Source organism: Patagioenas fasciata, chromosome 1, assembly GCF_037038585.1.
Source record: "Patagioenas fasciata isolate bPatFas1 chromosome 1, bPatFas1.hap1, whole genome shotgun sequence".
Lineage (NCBI taxonomy): Eukaryota > Metazoa > Chordata > Aves > Columbiformes > Columbidae > Patagioenas > Patagioenas fasciata.
Window position 1 is genome coordinate 54612784 of NC_092520.1, and position 21176 is coordinate 54633959.

A 21176-nucleotide genomic window follows, 5' to 3' on the forward strand; every position below is an offset into this window, starting at 1 on the left:
CATAGTTATAATAAAATCTTAAGCTTCAGGGAATAATCCATCACCTACGGAGGTCAGGAAGGCATTTACACTTCACTGTGAAGAATATTGCTTTGGGTGCACTAGGCATATTTTGTCTTGCTCAAGTGCATGAAGTGTTTGATCATTGCCAGTGGCAGGCACGGAACTGTGACAGACCAGTTGTCTTATCTGGTCCGACAAATACTATGTTTCTAGATTTAATTTATTCAGGTTTAAAGTTTGCTCATGAAGTTGATAGGATCATAGCAACTAATGACACAATATCATTTAACTTGACCTAGAGAAACAGTTACCATTTCAGAACACACAGCCTCTAATTAGAGTAAATTAGTCCTATGAAACAGACAATCTGAGAAAAGGGAGAAGAAAAAGTGAGTTCAATTTCCAGTGCAACAGAGAGATCTTGATTATTCAAAACCCATCACTCAATCTTAGGTGCTCTGCTTTGAAACAATAGGTAATAGCACTGAGAAGCAAATAAGCCTGGTTAATGTTTTGTTAGTAACTTCAAACACAAAAGATGTACTTATAACACCTAAGACTTATCAACTGAAGCTGACAATTTTCTAAGGAAAAGAAAGTAAATTGAAGCCATTAAAATTGCAACATTAAATAAATTAGAAATTTGTTTTTTACATTGCTTATCACTTTCTCATTTAAAAAATATGTTTGAAGATATCTAGGTCTAAGGGGGAAGGGTTAACATTGATTTAAATGGATTATGACACATTTATATACATGGTATTCACCAGTTAATGTTAGTTCATATCACAACAATCAGCTGCACTTTAATACAGCAAATCAATCAGCGATATCTACAATAAAGATTGCAAGCAATTTACATCTGTAAACTTAAGGCCTTATTCCACAGGATTGATTTCAATTCTTTTCAATGCATGAGGCACTAGTAATGATTTTTTTTCCCCTACAGAATAATTCAATGTAGAGCTTGGATGGGCCATGTCGTTTTCTCTTTGGATTCTTGTGGTACCATTGCAGCGAGTAATTGTAAATGGATTTGGGAAAGGAAAGAGTTTTTCTTGTTGCTGTTGAATTGGTTTTTTGTTTTCATATTTTTTAATGAAAGTATTCCAGAGCAATTGCTCTTCTGCTTGGATTATTTTGTTGTTGTTCAATATCTGTTAGCTCAATTTTGTGTGGAACACAGAAGACAATAAGACAAAGCTCACAATAGTGAAAAGAAACAATATTATTCCCTCATACAGAACAGAATAATCCCTTCAAAACCTATAATCACTATTTCCAAAAGGCATACACTTTTTGTGAGCACACCTCTCGGCTGTAGCCTTGGATTTTCAGACATTTGGGAAAAAAAAAAAAAGGAGAGAGGAGTAGGGAGCCAAACTTTAACAATATGTTTTGTAGACTTTCAGACTTTCGTGGGCAACTCACTTTCTTGTAAAGAAAAGAAGAAAAAAATAAAATGAGGAGTTTGAGATGTAGATGGAAAGGAATGTAATAAAAACCATGGAGACAGATTAATACTAAGGTATTCATCAGTGTGAGGTTTTCTTTCTGGGGGTTGTTTTTTCCTTACTGCTTTAGTTTCCCTGGTATTTCTACTTTCACATGGGCTTTGTTTTCAGTTGTTTTCAGAGGGCTGAACATGACTAGCTGGATCCTCTCAGTGTTCCCTATTTCCCTGGCTGCCTGTGGACCATTCGTTTCTGTCTGGAGGAGGCTTCTGAAGGCTGAGCAGCAGGAGAAAGAAGTCTGTTGTCACACTCAGCAACAGGCTGATAATAATAGATACGTATTCCTCTTCAAAGTGGACTTTATGCATTTTATATTTTATTTTAACTTTATGTATAGGTATTAGCATGTGAACTTACGCAGGTATTTGTTTCCTAAGACTTGTTGTGGCTCAGGTGTGCAATCTGCTGACTCTGTTCAAGTCCTCTGTACCCCAGAGACAAGTTTGTTTAACCTAATCCTCCCATGTTCAAATATGAGCTTTCCTAGCCAGATGTTCAAATCATTGGCTTGAAACACTTAGAGGACCTTAGTATTAGCATTTCTTTTCTTTAAAATTAATGCCAGGTGGTTTGTAAAAACACTGAGTCCTTCTGTTTCAAGTCATTAATTATTCAAGTTTCATCCATTTACTTTATATTTCAGTCTAAAGGAGTTCTGATTCCTCAGTGAAGAAAGGGACCACAGAAAAACAGAAGTATTGGTATAAACCCAGTATTTTTCAGTACTCAGTATTGCGAGTGGGTGCAAATGTGCAAGGTTTTTCCTCCTAAAAGAAGTCAGAACACATGTAGCAAGTTAACTGCTGAAATTTAATTTCTCATGGTTCAGTATTTTCAGCTCTGAAGAAGTTATGTTCAGAAAGCACATATCTGGGAATATATTCAGTAGCTTATATATGTACAGTACATGTATGGTGCCCCAGGGCCAGTGGAAGTTTGATCTGAGTCCCACAAGGATGCTTTTAAACAAACTTTACAACTGGTCTCTAGTCTCAGTCAACGTCAGTTTTGCTCTTATGTTAAGAATTACCAGTATATATAAGGACTTATTCTACTTTCATATATCCTTATTTAAAAGATCAATACAGAGCTTGAAAGCCAATAAGATTGAGTCATTTTGACTTGGTTATGCACTAGAAGATTATACCTCCAGACATAGACCAAAGGCTGTTATCTCGAATGCCTAGTTTTTTATTTAACCTGACATATTGCTGCCTCACTGAAAATAGGATGCTCATTCGCCAATATGCGAACAGTTTCACACAGTGCTATATGCAAGGTTGTATGTGTGCAGACTCTAAATGTTCAGAGGTTATATTAATTTCTAAAGGGGAAATGAATCTTAAATTGTTCTAATGCATATCATCACATCATGTGTTTTTTTTATTGTGAAACAAAACAGCAAACCTATATTCTGTCCTTGTCTATCTCAGCACTGAGACACTTGAAGGAAATCAAATTTCTCCTCCTGACATCTCTTATCTCCAGATTTTGAAAAATGTTTTTCCTCAATATTTTACCTTTTGCTCCCAACTTAGTAATAAAAAGAAAGTCAGACCATGACTGCAAACAGACAAAGCTGACTGAAAATCTTCAAGAATGCTGCAGGTGCTGTATTGTAGGAAACCTGAAGCTTAACTTGAGGCTAAAATCTGCCCTGGACGAGATGATAGACCTACCTGTACCAGGGGAGAAGTGAGGATACAGCCTCTGCAGACTTTGGCTGCTGCATTAACATTGCTTATTGCAAAGATTCTTTCTCTACCCCTACTCCAAAAGGATGTACCATAGACTGCAGGAAAGGCTAATTCATAGACTTTGTTCCTGGATCTCTGTACCCCAGGGCATGAAAATATATATCTATTGCAGGCAAAACATATATTCTATTTTCTATTTTCAGAAGATATCTAATAGACAATCCTACCCCTAAAGGAAGAAACATCCCTCAAAAAAGAAAATGTGCAGGTGCAAGTTCAGCTTTAAACTGCAGCATTTAAATTCATACTTGCTGATATCACTCAATCACCTGTTGTCTCAATAATTTTAAATGTTTAAACAAGAGGATTCCTATTTGGAGCTATTTGTAGACCCCTTGGATCAAGACTGCTGAAAGTCTCTTGCAGTTATTCTCTCCAGATAGATGTGCCTTGAGGTCGAAGTGGAGTGAAGGGAATGTTTTTTTCCTAGCACTTTAGAAAATTAGGAGTTGGATTTGTTTCTGAGCTTGACCTTTCAGAAAAAGGAATTGCCTGTCCTCATTACTGACTGCAGGATTTTCTTAACAGACATGGATCAGTCAGGTCAAAAGGTGAAAGATATTGAGGCATATAGAACATGAAGGAGAATCAAATATCATCATCGGCTGCTTCCCTCCGTTCTCTTGCCTTGAACAAAGAAATCAGTCAGCAGAGGGTCTCTGCAGTGCACAGAGCTGCCAAATTCTGGGGCTATGCCCTTTTTATTAAACCAAGCATGGGAAATATGAAAGAACAGGGAATTCAGAATCACTTTAGTTGCTGTCTTGTTTTTTCCATCTCAGACGTGGTAGTGTCACCTAATATATGCCTTAAATAGTTTAACCATTCTATTGTGTCTGCTTGGATAGTCCATCACATTCCCAGATAAGTGAACTGCGATTATATTTCCCATATGTCAAAGTCAAAATATCTTTTCTCTTGTATTGTAAATGCACTCTAGGGTTGTGACTACCCTGTAAATTGTCTGAATTGAATCTTTGGGTAAGGCAAGAAAGAGTAAAAGCAGATGTTAAGTCTGTATCATGTGACGAAGCCTGGAGCAGAGACCCACAAGCTGCCCACGTCTGAGGCACCTCCAGAGGTAGGAGCACAGATTTAGCTGTGCCCCATTCTGTGACAATTAGCCCCATGGAAAGGAGTGCTCCTTTGAGAGGAAGGCACAGCAACAATTAGGGAAATGCTGCTGGGTTCGTTTTGTTTCAATGTCTCGTACATACATCATTTTCTATATATTAATATAGAAAATATTTAAAGGGTATCTATCTTTTTTTAACTTCGTCAGATGCTACTTTGTTAGTGCTTATATATACAATTCCCCAAGGGCTGGAGTTGATTCCCCATTGTATTCTCTATATCATAGCTCCCATAAAAGTTTTGAGAAAGCTTTTCTATTCTGCTTGCCACTGTTGGTGTTAATAATATCGATCTTTTCCTTGCTCTCATTGTGTCTCAGACATTCAGTGAGCAGTAGTAATAGCAGGGAGAGAAACAGGACAGTCTTAAAGACATGGATCGTTTCTTTCAAAGATACCTATGGACAGACAAAATTGCTCTGGATGACCAAGAAGGTCTAATTACACTGGAGTACAGTGAAAAACTGTAGAGGATACTAGTCTGCTTTGGAAAAACAATAAAATTTAAGGATTTTTTTTAACACTCTCCCATTAGAAACAATACAAACCAAACCAAACCAAACACAAAACAACAATCACAATGAAAAACTTTTAATTCAAAATGAGTGGGAGTCTCCATACTAAAAAGCCACTTCACTCTCCAATCACAAATTAACAGCTGATACGCTTTTCAGTAGCAGTGGAGTGTTGACAAATTCAGTCTACAGAAGTGATAAGCAGATTTTGAAGGATCCAACAGGAAGCCTTCTAAAACTGAGGTCACTAAACTGTAACCTTACTTTTGTAGGAATCTCTTTGTTCTTATGAAATATTTTGTTCTTATGAATGTTTGCACAGGCTTGTGCGATAGTGAATAAGTGGCAGGTATAAATAGCAAAACAATTCAAAGAATAATTAATAATAATACTGCTGGATGAGTAGAGATTGAGGAGCCTTCCTCAAAGCCTGCTGTTATTTGCAAGTTTTCAGTTGTAATCCTTAACTCATGGATAAAAAAATAAAGTATTCAAAAATTATTCAGTTTTAGTTAAGAATTTTCCATTTAAACTTCCTAAACTAAATTTATTTTGCTTTCTGCATTCATCTTCTCCTGGATTCACCTCTGTCTATGTGCTTTCTAGTCCATCAGACATTTATAATTCTGCCTTAATAGTGTTTTCTATAATCTCTGTATTCTATTTTTCTTTCTTATTTTTCATTCCAAAAGAAAATCTTCACGCTGCAGTTTAATTTGGATGATCAGTTGTTTCCCTTTTCTTGTTGACATACATCTACTGAGAGAGTGCTACTTTTCCTAAAGGCATTAAAGCCAGATCATTTAACCCCCTAGCCATTTGTAACACAAATCCAAAAGAAGCCCAAACAATTTATTTCCTTCTTGAAGAAGCACATGTGGATATGCCAGAATTCTTTCCAGTAGTAATCCTAGCCTGTATATGGAGGTCATACTGGAAGCTTCTAACAGGTCATTGGCCCATCTGTTGAACACTTCGATTGTGTCAGTGCTGACTTATATGTGTCCAGCAAAGGTCATGTACCACCTGATAGATTTTTTTGGAAAAAAAAAACCAAAACACCACCTCCCACACACAAAACAAAACAAAACAAAAACACAAACAAACAACAAAAATACTTTTCCTTCCTTTTAGGCCAGCACTGATATGATCAGTCGCTAGATAAAAATAAAATAGTCACAGTGTCTTAAAACTATACACAAACATTTCAGAGTGCCAATTAAAAAAAGAAAAAAAATTAACACTATTTCAATCTATGCTCAAATAAAGCAAAACCTGTGAGTAGGAGTTAAGTGACTGCATCTGCAAGCGGTATTGAGTGTAAAGGTTAATAGACAGCAAAGAATTTCCACTCTTATTTTTGCCACTAAAATTTGAGATGTATTTCACTTAGGAGACAAATTTGGTTCTGAAAATGCTCATGGTCGTATATTCTCTATATTGGGCATACAAGGACGAGTAGTTTTCCAGCTGATCACTTTTTAATCCATGAGTGCATAACAATACATAAATATTTTATTCACTTTTTAATTTGCCTATTTCACCCATCTGTTTGTTGATATGATGTAGAAGAAGAGGCTGAGAGAATGGTGTTTGTTCCACCTCGAGAAAAGAGAGCTTTGCAGGGATCCTGTTGCTGTCCACAAACACCCAAGAGGTGGCTGCAGGAGGGAGCCAAACTCTTCTTAAACTTTCACAGTAAAATAAGAGACAACAAACCTCAGATGTGACATTGGAAATTTTGATTAGACGTTAGGGTTTTTTATTTCCTTTTTTTCCCATTGAGGATGTCAGCCACCAGAGCAGGATGCCTTGGGACGCTGTGGAATATTGACCCTTGGAAATATTAAAAATAAAATGAAAATTGAAAAAGTTATATTTATTTAGTAGTAATATCCTTAGTGACACAAATCTGGGCAGTATTTTATAGCTGTCAGCTATATTTTTGGCAGAATTGTTTCTACATGAGATAGTTAAAGTATCTGGATTTCAAAATTATCATTATATTAGTTGAGGGAATGTGAAACTCAGCTAACTTAGCTTAGAGGTTAATTTAGAGGTGCTCTGGAAATCAAGGAGTTCATGAGTTGCTGCTCAGTAATTATCTTCAGGCCACTGTAAACAAACAGTATGTTGTGATTAAGTCCTGCTTTTTATGCATTATCTCCTTTAGACTTTAACTTAAGTGCTTAGTTTACAAAAAAAGATGAGGCTCTGTAGCTTGACAGCAAAATCATGAGTCACTGAGGATGCTGAGCACCTTTGCACATCAGTAACAGAAAACCTAGTGCAATACAAGGCAGATACTGTGAGTGGGATTTCTGTAGAGCCGTACTGGCAATTTTAAGGAGTCCTCATAATTTGATATGCAAGAGTGCTGATGCCAACTCTGCCCTTCATGTGAAAGTGAACTGAGCTTAAGAGCTGACAACATTTTTTTGTGTCTGTCTACTGCCTATCTTAAAACCATGCCTGAAGAACCCAAGGAGTTGTTTTTTTTTTCTTCCATTATATCAGTAGTACTAGTCTCAAACATTTTGCTGAAGATTGTCTATGAGTGTCTAAATCTGCTTGCACTGGCCAAGCCTCAGTTATGAGCTGATCCCTGTGTGTTACCCTTGCTCCTGTGCAGTTTGCACTGATTCTGCATCAGCATCAAGCATAAAGGAGTCTATAATGAAGCCTTGTAAATCCTTCCTCCTCTTCCCCTGCGCCACCTGTCTCATCCTGAAGTAAGTGGCTCAAGCAGAAAAACATACGATGTCACAGAGGTGCCTTGGACTTTCCATTGACTAGTCCAGATACAGGCATCTACACTGGAGACATCGGATATGAGGATTGATGGCCTGGCACTCAAGGGAAATAAATAGATAAATGCTTAATCAACTCTAGAAACAGCAGTCAAATATTACAGTGTCGAGCAGCCTGTTTCGATCCATAAAGCAAACCAAAAGGGGTTGAAGGGAGAGGACAGAGGTAGGGGAGAAGGGAATGAAAATTACAGGAGCAAACAGTAAAAAGTGATATATATCACAAGCTCCACAGGCCACACGCATAGACAAGAATGAAAAATAAGCTAGAAGAGGATTCAGCTTCGATTTATATTTCACAGTGCAAGGAAATCGAAGCAGGCTGTAGAGCTTTTCTGTACAAATCTTCATAGCTTTCTCATATGTTTTAATCATCTCTCATTTTGGAAAACATTATCTCTTACATCCAAATAAAACCAACATGTTTTTTTAATTAGCTACAATGACTTTAATTTAATGAGAACAAAAAGAACACAAGATGACTGCTGAAATGAATCAATTCAGCCAAGCTTCGTCAGTACATTGCCGCTGATGCACTTCAACGCAAGGGTGGTCTGCAGCTGAGCAGAGGCTGCCTCTGATGACATGGTTTTCATCTCCACCATAGAAAGTCCTGCAACCATTGCCACATTTCTGGCAGCTACTGAGAAGAAAGAGCATGTGTCCAGATCTGGAGCCCTAAGTACAGGAAAGACATGGACCTGTTGGAGAGGAGACAGAGGAGGCCACCAAGATGATCAGAGAGCTGGAACAGCTCTGCTGTGAGGACAGGCTGAGAGAGTTGGGGTTGTTCAGCCTGGAGAAGAGAAGGCTCCAGGGTGACCTTATTGCAGCCTTTCAGTACTTAAAAGGGACCTAAAAGAAAGATGGGGACAGACTTTTTAGCAGGGCCAGTAGTGATAGAATAAGGGGTAATGGTTGTAAACTAAAGGAGAGGAAATTCAGGCTAGACATGAGGAATATATTTTTTACACTGAGGGTGGTGAAACATTGTCACAGGTTGCCCAGAGAGGTGGTAGATGTCTCATCCCTGGAGACATTCAAGGCCAGGCTGGACCAGGCTCTGAGCAACCTGATCTAGTTGAAGATGTCCCTGCTCATTGCAGGCAGGTTGGACTAGATGACCTTTGAAGGTACTTTCCAACCTAAACTTTTTGCATTATATGATTCTATGAGTCATATAATATATATGAGATTCTATGACATGGTTTTTGTCTCCACCACAGAGAGACCTGCAATGATCACCACATTTCAGGCAACTACTGAGGAGAAAGAGTATCAAAAGCATTGGTGGAAATTGTTGTTATTTTCATGTAAAGCAGTCAGAAGCAAAAGTGACCCTTCACCTTCAGCTGCAGTTTGGTTGTGGTTCTGGGAGTGTGGGCTCCCGAGTGCCTGCACCCTAAACTGAAAGCATAAAAGATGCTCTGTGAATTCTTAGTCTTTAGGTATCCTTTTGTTTCAGTGAAACTCATTTTCTTGAAATATTCTTTATGCATTATACATCATCAGTACTATTTTTGTTTAGGCACATCAGGAATCATCCCACAGCGATTAAAAATCATTATTCCATTAACTTTCAAGGCTAAAAAGAATTAATGACTCCATGAATCATAATTAAGGCTTCTACTTCTTTTGGCAAGCAGAAAACCCAGACATTCAACAGACTTTCTTGTTATCTGTTTTGGCTGTTATAATACTTCATTTTTCATCTTGCTTTCATGCTAACTGAGATCTCTGTGCTTTTTCTTCATGTTTCTTTGCTGCACTTGGCTGTAAAGCTGTTGAGCAGCTGATCAAAACTGGTGAAGGAAAAGCTGCTGTATGGATAGACAAGGTACTTTGGATATTTTTTCTAGAATTTTATGGAAAAGTTTAGAATCAAAAGGTGTGGTGGATTTTTTTTAATTTGATCTTTCAAAGTAAGGTTGTAAAAAGTTCACTGTATTTTCCCAAATTACAAAAATGGTAACTTGTCTTACTGATGTCCTGCTGGTTTTCCTCAGCAATCAGCATTTTATCAAATCCATTTGTTAGCATTTGTTGTATTTTTTACGCTCAATGAAAGGATATGCTACCACTTGAGATGATCAGATAACCAGTAGTCTTAAAGCGGTCTTTAAGTTTATTGATGTATTTTCAGGTATTCATACATTCATCTAAATTAATTACATGAATCATCAACAAAATATTAATAAAAAGCTTTCTTGAAAGTATCTTCAGGAAAATCACTTATGGACAGGTGTGGTGGCATGTTTTGAAGTTCAGAGGGAGAAGCATGAATATTCTATTAAAAAAAAAAAAAAGGCAGGGATGTATTTCTTGTTATCCTAACAATTCAGGGAAAAGTGTAATAAATATAAACATGTAATTCCTTGATTTGCCACCAACCAGATATTCTTGAGAAACAAACTAATGTAACTTGTTGGCTTTCACACAGCTAACCTGTGCACTAATCTGTAGTAATAATTAATTCGATGAATGCAGACGCCGGCATAAGCTCTTTGATCGAACGGGCGGGCCTGGCGAGAGTAAGGAGTCTAATTCAATGTGAATTTACCATCCGTACTCTTTAATGAACTCTTAACAACACTGAATATCAATGTCCCCGAGACCACGTTTTTCCAAGCCTTATATACTCTATACCAAAAGGCCATGCGGCAAGTGCAGGCTACAATTGGTTACACTTACAGTCACTCATCGCCCCCCACTATGGTGATTGGCTGCAGGGCACTGTTCACAGACTGTTCATGCGCAGCGGCAACGCCCCTCCTGCAGCCTGGGTTGAGGGCAGAGCAGTTTCTGTTTACTTTCCTTCTGTCTTTGGTGTCTCAGGGAAATCCTTCCGTGTAGCACAGCCGCATCAAGCTCTGGCTTGTTCACAGCACACAGCCAGAAACTCTCCACACTAATCGTTTCCTCTTGAAACACAACTCTTCTTTCCTCTTCAGTTACCGCTCTGTTTAACATCGGCATCTTCCTCCATTTTTTGGTAGTCCTCTGAGCCCAGCTGGTTCAGCCTTCTTTAGGGTAATCGCTGGGGAAAATCCAGCAGTAATAATGCAACATCTAAGACAGTGGAGGCCAAGATCTGTAGTTGCTTATAAATAGTAGTGCCATGCTTCTGAAATAAGGGTAATAACCATTATGACTGAAACTGAAAGAGCTTCCCTGCAGAAGGCACGTCAGACTGTTACCTGCTGAAGACTGACTTGCAGTTGTAATTCTTGCATTTTTCAGTTGCAGTGTAGGGCTTTTTTTTCCTAAGGCAATATTGATTGTAATGCATGTGTATATATAATTAAAATTAGGATTATCTAATATTTACACACAGTAATTACTTGTAATAAGACACTGGTGATAGTGGCGGAGATGGGGGTTTCTTCCTTGAAACATTTTTCCTTGTGGGTGGCAGGAATCAGTTTTATGACATGTTTTACCCAGCACAGCAAGCCAAGCCTTTCAACATGGCAGAGGTATGACACTGCCTCCTGTTTACTAATTTTAGACTTCTTTCTTTTTTTAGCTCTTTTCTTTCAATATTTGAAAGAGGCCATTTTGAAGGTAGCCCTGCCTTCCTTGATTCATTAGTCATCTCTGTGTCTCTGCTATCAAATAATAGCCCCTGTCTCACAGATATTTCTAAGATGGTTTTTTTTATTTTTGAACTAGCATCAGGAAGTATCCCATGAAGATACTTCCTTCTGCTGAAAAAGGTTTTGCAGGTTAGCAGGACCTCCTCTGCTCTGCCATTACAAATCCTACTTCCACATTCATTCTGAAGGAGACTGCTGAAAGAACTGTTTATTAAACAGTGGTTCTTTTTCATTGTTGTTTTAGTTGGTGGTGATGCAGGCTATTTTTCTGCAGTGTTCTAAGATGTGAATACAAATTATTTGTGTTCTTTTTTCCAGAGGCCCAGTGAATCCAGAGTAACAAAGTCACTTTGTCTGGTCAACCAGGAATTTACAGACCTACCTTTGTAGCACAATAGTGAGAGCAGTCTGTGTCCTGGGTGATGTTCAAAGATGTTCATGATTCTTAAACTCTGAGGGTTTTACAGAGGCATTCAACACCTCATCCATGAGTCTTAGCTCCTGAGTGACAAAACATAGAAAAGAGTTTGATTCACTTACCCTCTGACAATACTTTTTATTGGCAAGCTAGACAACTGTTGCCAAAATGTAGAAGAGATCACACACTCCAGTGTCTGGGTGGAGGTAAAGTCTGGTCACAATACAGTTTCCCAGGAGGTTTGGATTTTTTCACATGCTCATTTATCATCAGTATCAACTACCATTTTGGTGGGAAGATGCTACAATGTTTTGCATCATCATGACTCTTCCTGTTCTTGTCAGACTTATAAAATATTTATAGTGACGTTCAGTGAAAATCAAATGCCAAAATTTTCTGTAGATATAACAAAACAAATATAAATTTAAACAGAGCTAACAAACAATAATTTATTATGTCAAGTGTGGAATTTAGTTGTTAGTATAGTTGAATATTTTGTGTATCATCTAGTGTTGCAACTGAGATAACTTTTTTCAGCAACAACTTGAATAAATATTATGAGCAGCAAGTTGCAGTCTCTTTCCCATGGGGACAGAAGAATCTTGTAAAGAACCTACCATAAGTATTCCTATAAGCTGTTATTCAGAAGGGAACAATACACTCTAAATTCTTCGGAAGATATAACAATGCTACAAAATAAAAATTAATAGTAGGACATTGAAAGATCCTCCAACCCCCGCCTTTTCTCCCTCCCCCCAGTAAAGCAGACCATCTTCTAACTTTCATCACAGCAGCTTTCAGCAGAGATGATTTCTTGCCCAAAGGCAGAGGAAGATTAACCAAGTATATCCAACTGCTCAACCAATAACGCATCTGAAAAAGAGTCTAAAGAGCAAATTGTAAGCTTCACAAATGCAATCAGTTTATCAAGGTCAGATAAGGACAAGAGCCTGAATAGATATGATTCAGGGTAAAATTGAATAGATACTGATACTGTATGATTAGAACGAAAATGAGGCCACCTGCTGAATCCCAGAGGTGAAATATCACATTCTGCAAAAATGCACTGTCACTAGAGCATACACAGGCTGAAATCCCTGCTGATGATGAGAAATTAGCTTTGTAGTCAACACATTTATTGATGCTCTCCTTTTACAAATGTACAGTGGAATTACTAGTGAGATTAGGAGGAAATTTGTAATGCATAAATGAAGAGCTTTTATGAACATTTTCTACTGTGCCAGTGAAATGACAGTAAGCCTCCAACGATGACCTCTCCTATAATCATCATTAGTGACAGGGCAAGATGGCATCTGCTGAGAGGCTGGCACCTGACAGTTGAAATATGGTTATCTTTTATGTAATTGAGGGCAACATTTTAATGGAAAAATGCTGCATAAATAAAATAAAGGCAGCAAACCAAATTGCTGTAGAATCTTGAGTGTGTAAAACCAGGAAAGAAGTGACCTGTTTTCCAGATGATGTGAGGGAAGAAAGAAAGTCAGAGAGGAGAGGTTTGTAACTGGATGAAATCTTAGAAGAAAGAATATGTCGTAGCATATGTGCCATTCAGTAACAGTAGAAAACAACAAACAGATCAAAGCAAGTTAAAAATATTTCTAATCTTCACAAATCTTATCAGTAGAAATTAACTACTTCATTTTTGTTGTCACTTTTTAGTTTATAACTCACAAGAATGGATGTCCTGGTATTTCCTAAATAAAGGTTCTTATACATAGATTATATTTTTGGTGTAGAGTTGATGGTCCCTTGGGATGGTTGCAAAGGACCACTGTCAATTTGTTGTGCTGCCATGCTCATAAATCCAAGTCACTAGGACTTCAGGGTTCAAACTGCACTTTTCTTAACATCACAAAAAAAAAAAAAAAAACACAAACAACACCATAGAAATCTTTCCCTGAGAACTTTTTGTCTTCCTGAACATATGGGTGGATTGAAGAAATGCATGAGAGAAGCTGATTCAACATTTGAGTCAGTATTGTCTTTCTTCCACCCTGCTGACTGGGTGGATAATCACCTGTATTCCCCAAAGCGTTTTGTGTTTTGGTGGGAAAACACAGCTAAAGTCACCTTTCTGTGGTGGCATAAAGGTCTCTTCTCCAGAGATGTGAGACCACCCCTGGGATTACTGTGAAAGAAACCTGTCTTCAACCTAGTGTTTTGGTTAAAGCTTTCAGGGTTTTAGAAAGTAAGGGTGAGGTAACTGCTGGCCAGTGCCTCTTACCATTTCACATTAGCAATGCCCACTCATATATGGAAAAAAAAATATCATCTTAAGATTGTTTTAAAATAACATAATGTGTTACTACTTAATCTTGCAAGCCAGCAGTTACTTTAGATGCCAACGTAAATAGTTAGATGTTGAGTATGATCAACACCTTTTTTATTGTTTACCTACTAAGCTTCACTAGTCTTCTGGATGCACTGGTAGTAACCCTATGGTTAAGTTTGCTTTTACAAGTGTGATCTTGACACATGATATGCCCTCAGTCTCTGAAAAAGAAACTTACTACATTAAGCTGTTCTTGAATACTCTTCAGCCAGAAAGGTTTGTGTGTACATACACATTGTACATATGGTACAGTGGGGCTGAGATTAGTCAGAGATTAGTTTGACAAAGAGTGGCACAAATCAGAGACATAGAAAGCAAGTATTTCATTTCCACTGTTGTTTGTTTTGCATGCTGGGTTTCCTTTCCCTGCTAGTAAAATCTAGGCTATTACAATATTTTAGAAAGTATTGCTGTTTTCAGATATATATATGTCAGCTGCAGAAAATGTGATAGCTCTTCATTCACAATGAAGCATACCAACCTTACAAATACTACATAAACCCATGTGAAATATGTTCTTATCCTGTCACTCTTACATGAGAAAAATAATACCTTGCCAATGTCAGTGAGGAGCAGCTGAGGGAACTGGGGCTGTTCAGCCTGGAGAAAAGGAGGCTGAGGGGAGACCTTATCGCTGTCTGCCACTACCTGAAAGGAGGTTGTAGCATGGAGGCTGTTGGTCTCTTCTCCCAAGTAGCAAGTGATAGGACAAGAAGAAATGGCTTCAAGCTGTGGCAGGGAAGGTTCAGATTGGATATTAGGAAAAAAGTTATTCACAGAAAGGGTTGTCAGGTATTGGAATAGGCTGCCCAGGGAAGTGGTGGAGTCACTATCCCTGGAGGTGTTTCAAAGGCATTTAGAGGAGGTTCTTCGGGACATTCTTTAGTGCTAGAGATAGGTTACAGTTGGACTCGATGATCCTGAGAGTCTCTACCAACTGAAATGTTTCTATGATTCCAGGATCCCATCCTCTGAGTTTGAGCAAAGCAATGTCTAGATGCCCCATCCAGTGCAGTTCTTATAAATGGTTCCTCAAACTATGCCCTCCAGAAATAGGCCTACTGTATCCTGCGTACCATATTTATACACGAATTTGCCATTCAGGGAGAAAACCATAGTATAACAAATACAGAGAGCACTTGGTTGAGTGAAGCTTCTGTTGTGCTTATTGTACTAATGGATGAAAAAAGTATCCACTGACACACTCAGCAACATTACACTGAATATGAGTAAAGGGTTAGCCTATTTAATTTTACCTGCATGCTTTTTACTTATTTAATTTTACAAATAAGCTTCAAATGGCTTTGTGTTTTTAGTATATCCACTTTTACAACTTTTGCTTGGTCTTTAAAAAGGATTAAATAATAACAAATGTCAGTCAGTTACTTTATTGTTAGTTAAATGTAACAAGGACTGACGCACATAGAAAGTGTATATGGAGACACAGAAGACAAAATCTCAAACCTGGGTTCTATTGCTGCAAGGAAAAAAAGTAATTAAATTGAGCTTAAGATGTCCAGAAGTAGATTTAGGTATCTGAACTCTGAAAAGCTAGAAACAGTGAAAAATCAAATATCATGATGTAAAAGGCATTGGGTTTTGTTTGTTTGTTTTTGTTAGTTTGTTTCCCAGAAGTCCTGAAATAGTGCTACTTTTTTGTTTGTTTTTTTGTATCAGACAAATATGGAATATGAAAGGAATCTCAAAAATTACCTTAGACGAACACTAGAAAAAATACATGGAGTTGTAAATCCAAAAACTGAGATTCTCATGAACTTTACCAAAAGATGCAGTCATAACAGGAGAGTAACTTTTAAAGACTGCATAGTTCAGTCAGAGGTTTGCAGGTACATTTTGGCTACATTTTTATAGCCTTCAAAGTACTGATGATCTGAAAACTTCCTTAGAAGAAAGGTTGTTTCAAATATTTGATAACATAAAATGGTATCAATGAGTATTTGCATCAGTGTAACCTGCCACTGCTGTTAAGTTTATATAGATTGTCATGATTCACTTTTGGAATCAACTTGACAATTTTTGAAAAAATACAAGGTTTCTTGTTCATCGGAGTAAAATAGTTTCAAGCATATATGGAAGCTGTCGTATCCAGGAATTAATTATAATTTTTTTTTAGTTTATTTTTGAAAATTCTAGATTGACTAAACAAAACAAAGAGAAGGGTTTGGTTGGATGAAGAACTACCACTATGAATAAAGTAATAGGAATGTATTATAGCATAACAAACAAAAATTGTTAGAAGAGGAACATACTACTTAAAAACCATCTACCTTTCAAAAAGCTGCAAAACTTTGAGTGTCTTCTCATTTATAAGGACCAAAACTTCAACATAACTAGGAATAGGAACACTGAAGCTTAGCCCTTCATTTGCAACAGGGGCAATGGTCATGCCTTTTCTTTTGGTACAGGTGCACGTTATGTATCAGGCAGAGACTAAAGCAGAACAGATATGACAGTTTCAGTTAAGAGTAGAAGCTGATGCCTTGTGCGATGGACCAGTGCTGATACAGTGGTAATTAGGTGTCAGACTCATGCAGTGCTAGTAAAATTGTTGCAATCCTGTATGAAAATGGTATATAATGAAAAAATAACATATGAAGTAGGCTGTAAGTGCATATGTAATTTGCAGACACTGCAACAGCTACTGTTCAATGTGCTGTGGACAGCAAAGGTGCTTTGAATGCACAAAACAGATAAGATTAGTGCACCCAAAGCAGACTTCGGTGAATTTTGTGGCATCAGGTGATCAGATAGAAGACAAGAATAATATTAGCTTAACATAGATATTGTTATTAATTTTTATTCCTATTCAGGATTAAAACATTTTCTTGTGTACAACAGACATTTCATCCATCTGCCCCATAGACTTAGATGTAATATCTTCATATGAAGAGGAGAGGCTGATAAAATATATTATAATCATTTGTGGAGAGACAGACCAAGCATATAGAAACAACTAATGTAGCTATTAAGACCTGTGCTTAAGCAGGTGAAACAAAACAAAACAAAACAGTATTTCTAGTACTACTAGAAATTAAGAGTCCTTGATCCTCTTCCCATACACAGTGTAGTCAAAGCCCACTCATGGAATAGCATGAAAGAGGAGAGAACAATGACCTGTAGATAGATTTACACAGATGTTTGTGATAGGATTCCTGCTTTAATTTGTGCATATAATTGCTCTTTATGAAAGTCCCCCTTCAAGTCAATTGAAACTCCTTTCAGAGTTTGATTCACCATCTCTTAAAGCAGATCAGGTCAATTAGCTAGAAAGAAAGCCTAAGGTAACTGGCTCAGATGTCTAATTTTTGAGCAGTTGAACCTTACTTTATGTTGCCAGTGAAGATCACAGAGTACCTACTTTGCAATTGCCATGCTGAGCTATTTGCCAATTCTTTCCTGTAACCTCTAATTTCACTCTAATGAAACAACCTTTATGAGAATGATTTTTCAGAGCTGAATTACACCGTAAAGACTTTATTTTTACCTTCTTCTATCTTTCCCTCATTTTCAGCACCTCTATCATCTTCTTGAAATCTTTTCAATCTCTGCTCCCAGGCCTCTCTCTTTTCTGATTCTCTGCTGCTTTATTTCCTTTCCAATATCCTAGTTTTAGCTGAAGGCCCTCTAGGGTCTGTCCTGGTCCATTCCCTCCTTCCACTATGCCAAAACTCAGTGTAAACTCATCTAACAGCAATCTGATTTACTATTTTTTCTACTGGGAAGGTATGTAATTTACTATCAATACCAATCCTGTTTCCCTCCACTCAAGCTAAAATCTCATTTCTCCAATACCTCCAGGTTACCTGTTCTTAAATTTACCTGCAAAATATTCCTCTCTTACCTTCCTCTGTAGCATTTTGAACAGCAGCACCATCTTTTCTGTCAAAAGATCTAGTATAAACTGCAGATATTAGTCTCCATTTGGAATTTCCTCTAGGTTACGTCGAAGTATTGTGGACTAATTGTACTTTAGATCAAATAAACACCTTTTTCCTGCGTTTACATGCTTTTAGCCAGGATCCCAGCATCATGTGTCATCCTTCTCTGGCCTTAACCAATGCAATCTTGCTTTTGTTCAGGAATCTCACTAATGTTTCCAGAATGCTGGAAAGATTGTTCTTCCAATCTGTTGCTTGGATTTTTGTTTGTTTGAGTTTTGTGGGTTTTTTTGTTTGGTTGGTTGGTTGGTTTGGTTTGGTGGTTTGGTTGGTTCGTTTTTTGTTTGGTTTGGTTTGTTTTTTTTAAATTTCTCTTTGCAGTCCTCCATTGGATCCCATTGTTTTATTAAATTGAACGTAAGTTTTCTGTTACCTTCAAGCTTATTCATACCTCTCATCAGCTCATTTGAAACGTGCAACTAGCTCACAACCAGGTTCCATCATCGGTGTGCTCCTGATCATTATTAGGAGTATCCTGGAGTAAGTTTCTTTCAAATCTGCTGAAAATATGGTCACAAAGTAACAGCAAAATTGTCATCATCTGTGGTATTCATGTGCTACGTTTTTCTTTTCCCTATTATGCTTTTGAATTTTTGGTTCACACCTTGTGAATAACTGCTTCTCTCCATTTTCCTATTATACTTAGTCTGTGTGTTTTGGGGTTTTTTTGTTGTGGTTTTTTTTATTTATTTATTTTCTCCTCACAGTCTTTTTTAACAACCAGGTCTTGATTTATGGCTAGATTTCATGGTAGTAACAGTAATTATAAGAAAGAAAAATAATGGACAACTGTAGAATTTGATGTAACATAAATTGATGCACTCTTAACAGGGAGGGAATTTTTACAGGAAGTGCTAGAAACTAATTTGTATTTATTTTACATAACAACTTACAATGATGTACTTCGGATATCCAAGGAATATGTAAATGATATTGCAAGGTTTAATTTTTCTCAGTGAAAAATTCTGTTGAAAAATTTTACTGCCAGGAAAAATAAAATCATGCAAAAATGAATGTATGCAGATCTATAATTTTGAAAATGAGCATACAAGATTAGAAGTCATCATATGTTCGTTTGAACACGGCATTTTGGTGAGCATCACAAATTTATCACATCCTTCCCAGCGCCTGAAGGGGCAGTATCCACTCAGGCTGGCTAACAGTGGATTCATTATTTTGTTCTATACAGCTCAGCTCTATTGTGTTATATTATTAGTAATTTTAAACTTATAGGAGATTACTGTGTGCATTAATATATTATGCAGCAATAACTCCTTCAGTCAAGAAAAGTGTTATTTCTGAATTACCAGTCTTCAATAACTGAATTCAGCAACCATGCTTATTAAATGAAAACTTCAGAAAAGAGAGCATAAAACCAATAGTCCATGTAGATGAGAAATATGTTTCTCAAGATTTGAATTGCTCAGATGTGGAAATCAGTGCAAACTATACAATCACTCTTACACTGTGCTTATAAAGGGAATTTCATAACAATATGATCTTACCAATTGCATGTTTTATTTCTTCAGGATAACAGTACTGGCTAATTTAAAATCAATTGTAGAAGGTGAAGATGCAAAGACATAAATCAAAAATATTACATTTTGTGATGCATAGGGAAGGGCTGCATAGCTGAACCTGTTTTGAAGGTATGGGTTAGGCTGCATAGCTGAACCTGCTTTGAAGATATGGGTTAGTCCCTTGAATTAGAGAGGTGGTTTTTTCACCCCTCCAACTAATTTGAAGTTTTGGCACACAAGCCTGTGAGACTTAGATACCCAGATCATAGTTTAGTCATTTCTTGGAATGGACAACCTGCTTTGCTCTTTATCTGATTTATCAGCATAATTCAACTTTTTTTTTTTTTTTTCTAATTTGAAACAGGTAGATTCCTTCAAATTACATCCCCTTGCTCTATTAGCTTTGGATTAGAATTCCTTCTTTCCCACTACTATTTTTTTCCTATGAACAATAATTCTGGCAGATGCAAATGGAAAAATCTAATGGACTATGAGGCAGGCAACTCTTCAAATCTAGGAAAAAAGTAGCTGCTTTAGTCAACTCTAAATAAAATCTTATAAACTATTTTAAGAATTTGTTTTAATAAGCATTTTTTATAGACTATATTTTTGGTATAGGCTTGTTTACATAAAGTCGTATCTCACAGTCAGAATATTGCAATGCCCAATTCAATATACTAGAAAGAGAGATGTCAATGACATAACTGTTGTCATCACTGTACTGCACTGTGTGGTAATTACGGTTAAATTCTCTGCTTCGATCACTTTGCTAGCCCATCGGAAGATTTCTCGACACTTACACCTCTCTCATATCTGAGGATTCTTTAAAAACATGTACAGCTTCATTCTCTAGGGAAAAATTATCCACTTAAAATTCATATGCTAAAAATTAAAGGTCCTCATTGGTAGTGTATGTCCAATGTATGATTCTAGATTACCATTATCTGATGTGTCTTATCCTTACAAGCATTTTATAGCAATTGCAGTTACTCATCCATCTAAATGTTCATAATGAGCTAGCAACAAAATCCAAGGAAACGGCATGTGTCGTAAAGGCCGTGTGCTTGCAGACACCAGCATGCCCATCTCCTTCCTGCCTCCTCCAGCTCCATCCCATCTCCTCAGCCACAGGCTGGTCTGCGAAAGATGCTTTTCCTGAAAGAAGTCATTGTCAGGGAGTTGGGAAGATAGCTGAAGTCACCAGCCTTGTGGAAGATCAGTCCCTAGACCTCTTTTATTTTAGAAAGCAAAGAGCTCAGGTGACTGCATTTCTGCTCTTGTGGCACAGCTGATCAGGTTTTCGGGGGGTAGGGAACATTTTCATTAGACATATCATAGTTTAAGGTGGAAATGGGGAGGACAGATGATGTGTTGAGAAGCACAGGGACAACAGTTTTGCCCTGTTGGTGCATTAATGATTTAGGAGGCTTCACAGACACACCATATTTTTCGACTGCTGTGGGCCTGTAGAACACCAGGAATACGACCTGTCCCCTCGCTGACATACTAGCCCATTGCAAATAGTAATGAGCATATGTGTTGGGAGGAATATTCCATGCAAATATAAAAGTAGAGATCTTACATTTGGGGTAGGAAGT

At 37.3% G+C, this 21176-nt stretch overlaps 1 protein-coding gene across 2 annotated transcripts in view; it reads left to right on the top strand.

The window, feature by feature from the left end:
• Positions 1 to 21176, top strand: part of GPC6 (glypican 6) — a 786144-nt gene that overhangs the window by 481903 nt on the left and 283065 nt on the right. The window lies entirely within an intron of this gene.